The following is a 3,912-nucleotide window of genomic DNA, read 5'->3' on the forward strand; positions in this document are numbered from 1 at the left end:
CCGGTCCCTGTGCAAGAGGAATAGCTCACGTACCAGCCAGGGGTGTCTTGGAGGAGGCTGCCACTGAACCCAGCCCTGAACAGGCGCTCCCGTACAAGTGAGCGGCAAATTTTGCATTGTCTAAAGCGGTGTGGGAATAGGTATTACATATACACACGAAAATGAAACCAATCTCATGCTTCAGGGTGTAAATTGATCACTGGAAAGGTCAGGAAGCAATTTTCCTCTCCTGTTAACATCAGCGCCCAGTCAACTTGGGGTGCGTGCGTGTGTGCGCGTGTGAGAGAGGGAGGGATGGAGTGAGGAGAAGCAATTTCTCCTGTAGCATAAAGTATTTGCCAGAGGCAAAATAACTTGCTGCAGCCATGAGTTTATAGCAAACTGATTGCCCAAGAGTTTGAGGTTTACCTTCTCTTGATTTCTGGATGCACAATCTTAAGACGCTTTGAAGGAGCTGGGCTTCAGTGAGATATGGCATGAAAATGGGGGCTGCTCCTGGGCACTGAGACTTGGTGCTGTGTGCCGTTCCCCCAGGTGTCTCTCCTCGTGTGACACCTCTACTTTGAGCTGGTGGGGGGTGTGGGTGTATAGCCACGGTGCAAAATCGTGAACCCAGAGACGTTGCATGCCGGTGTTTGGACCCGTTGGATTCTGGAGACATGCGTCTTAGCACAGCGGTTTTGGTACAGTGTGACTTAGGACAGTGTGTTCCCTAAATATCGAGCCCATGGAAAACATGCCTGATTTTCCTCTGTGTCTTCTTAACCATCGTAACTTCTTAGAGTAAGACAGTCACCCCGAAATAACTGAGGAGTCAAACCAGCAAAGTCCAGTCCAGTTGAGCATCACCCCCAGCAGCGATACTCAAGAGAAGGGAGGTCGCTTTCCCCTTGTTCTGTCCCCTCCACCCCCACCCCCGCCATCCACCGCAGCTCCCTACTAAGGTCCCGGAGAGGCGTAGCAACTGTGGGGTGTTTCTTCAGATGAAAGCGCTGCCTCGTTCAAGGCTCACCCATTGCCAATTAACAGAGTTCATACCCCAAAATGCTGCTGCTTTTTCGGCCTCTGGCACATAAGTGCTACATCAAAGGGTACTGAAAAGGTTAATTAAATTTGGAGGCTAGTAAGCAGAGATGAATGAAATGTTTGCAATGAAAGGTGGAATCACTTTAAATGTATTAATTTATTTACTGCACACTAGAAATTTTCGTATTTCTCATAAATACAAGATGGTCCATATATGTCTAAAATATTAACTCTTCTTTCCTTTGGAAAATTTGTTGATTTCTGAAGATAGATGCTAAAACACAGAAAAAGATGGGTTTCAGAGTTCAGAATTTTTCTCTCTGAAGCGAACTGATCTCTCTCTGCACAGGCATATGTGCACACACCCCGTCTTTTTTCAGGAGTTAAACCGATAACCCAGTGCACAGGACTATCAGCTGCGGCAAGTCCTATGGTCATAGGGTTGTAGGAAGCCCTGGTCATCCGCACCCTCCGGAAAGGTGTGGGTGCTGACGTTTGGTTTGGCCAGATGCTGTGACAGCAAAATATCTTATTCTGACAGAACAAGAATAGCTTTAAAGAATTTCAGCGACTTGCTCGTGTACCCGGCACTGGGGCTCTGGAGATACAGATTCTATTTCTGCCTCAGCCATGTGACCTGGATATCTTTGGGCCAATTCACCCACGGTTTAAAATGAGGCGCAGGCAGAAATGGAAAGGGAAAAAACCAGACTCAAAAACTCATTACAACTTCTCGTCTGCTGAGCTGAGGTATAGGAAGACAAGAGATGGAGATGTATGAGGCAGGAAGGTGTTTTCCGTTTATGTTTCTTCGTTCCTCTCTAGCTTCCCCGGGCATCTAGTGAGGTGTTCAGCGTACATCGGGGCTGTAACACAGGGTTCCGAGAGGAGCTCTGTGGCGTTTGGGGCCCTTTAGTCCCGTGGTGATCTGCTGCAACAAATTGGTCTCGTGGTATTGCTACGCTTTGTGAGTGGTCGGGATTCCAGGTGTGCAATCCTTCTCTATTTTTAATTTGGAGACGGTGTTTCTTCTCCTAAAGAGAGGTCTTGGTTAACCACGTGCCACTCACCAGCACACTTGAAGGCTCTAAGTGGTTCAGCAATCTCCTAGTGTAGGAATTCATGTTTTTCTTCTTGCTTCCTTTCTTAGGGTTGGATCATAAGGTCTTGTTTCAGATTTTGCTTACTCACAAGGGAAGCAAACACCCGGTGATGTTGGCGAGTGCTGCATCTGAGAAAGATGGAAGCCTAAACAAGGATGTTAGCAGTAGAGCGGGAATACTCGTCAGAAAGTGTATAAATAAATACAGCAATTAGCAAATGAGATTACAGACAATGTGTGTGTATGTCTGTAAATATAATACACTCGTGTTATTGTTTGCGTTCTGGTTTGCAAAATACTCTATCTGACTTTGGATGATCATTCCCTCTTTCTCTGTGTGATTAAATTGCTGGGTGAGATGTTGGGACGTGGCTGGTCTATGGACAAGGGTTGCTTTGTGCAGCCTCCCTAGCCCATGGCCCGTGATGCTGCACGTGGGGCAGAACACGCTGGCATGCATGTTTCCCTGACCCCCAGCTCTTCAACATTAAAGCAAGACCCTTCATTTTAATCATTAGCGAATGAATCCAGTGCTAATAGCACTTAATTGTTTCACTAGAATGATCTCCGTTGGTTTTGGCAGCCGAAATGAAAACAATTCCAAATACCATCAAAGGAGCTTATCCACAGACAGCGAGTGCAGCGAGCGTGTTTTGATACATGACGGTGTGTTAATATCGTAACATCTCCTAACGCTGCGTACTCTGCTGTAATCCTTTTCTGCCTCGGTCTATGATCTTGGAAGGTCCGATGGGTGCAAGCAAAAGGAATAAAATAGACACAGAAAATCTCGGTCCTCGCCCCTGAAAACAACGCGCTGACGGTCTCTTCGCTTCAACCACGCACCTATATTAATCTTGACTTTCTTGAAGCTAGCCCGCTAGTTTAAATTTGTATGCGACATCAAACATACCTTTTCACATATGTTCTTTCCAGATTTTTTTTAACAGTTACTTAGCAGTTTATAGAAGGAAGTGAATGATCTCATCAAGCTGCTTAGAAATTAAAAAAAAATCTGTGCTTATTAATTATGCAGGATTAGTCTAATTATAATTCAGCAAATTAATTAGCGACAGAAGGTGTTCTGAAACATTGGAGTACATTTGCATGTTAAATGGAGAGGCTAGTCTGTAATATATGTAAATTTATGCATGGCTTCATAGTTTAATTTAAAAATTTGCAGCTGCATATGGTATGGGAGCAGGTGAAAAGTCAGTTTTAGTTTAATGATGCTAACAAACATTGGATGCTGTCCTGTCTCGGGGAAGGAATGCACCGAACGCACCCCTCTCTGCCAATCCATAAATCTGTCATAGGAATATAATGGTACACCAACGTTCAGATTCAAGGTCATCTGTGACTAGACCCACAAGTACAATAGGTGCAAATCTACTGACTGAATAGACCTCAGGAAAGGGAGGAGGCAAAATGGGTACGGACCCGAGTGCCGGCATGGAAATCTGCCTCTTTAGCAAACGACCGTGTGTTTATTCTATCCCACAGCAGCTCAGGGACAGGCAGTAAACGAGGAAGAGCTTCTGCTGAGTGATATCCACTCTGGCAGGTGGAAAATAGGTGCCTAACCTTGGTTCCGTCTCTAACACTCACGTCAGAGCAACTTTCTGATCTCGTGGAGTCACCGGAAAGTTATTACTGAGTTCTGCGTTAACTGCAGGGTGGAGAGCTTTTATGTGCGGGCCTCTGCCATCTGGCAGAAATAGTAAAAACCAGCAGACCCGTCAGCGGCAGGCAAGCTGCTGGTGTAAGCGGTGCTCACTGCTCAG

This window comes from Buceros rhinoceros, unplaced genomic scaffold (assembly GCF_000710305.1).
Source record: "Buceros rhinoceros silvestris isolate BGI_N320 unplaced genomic scaffold, ASM71030v1 scaffold17212, whole genome shotgun sequence".
Taxonomy (NCBI): Eukaryota; Metazoa; Chordata; class Aves; order Bucerotiformes; family Bucerotidae; genus Buceros; species Buceros rhinoceros.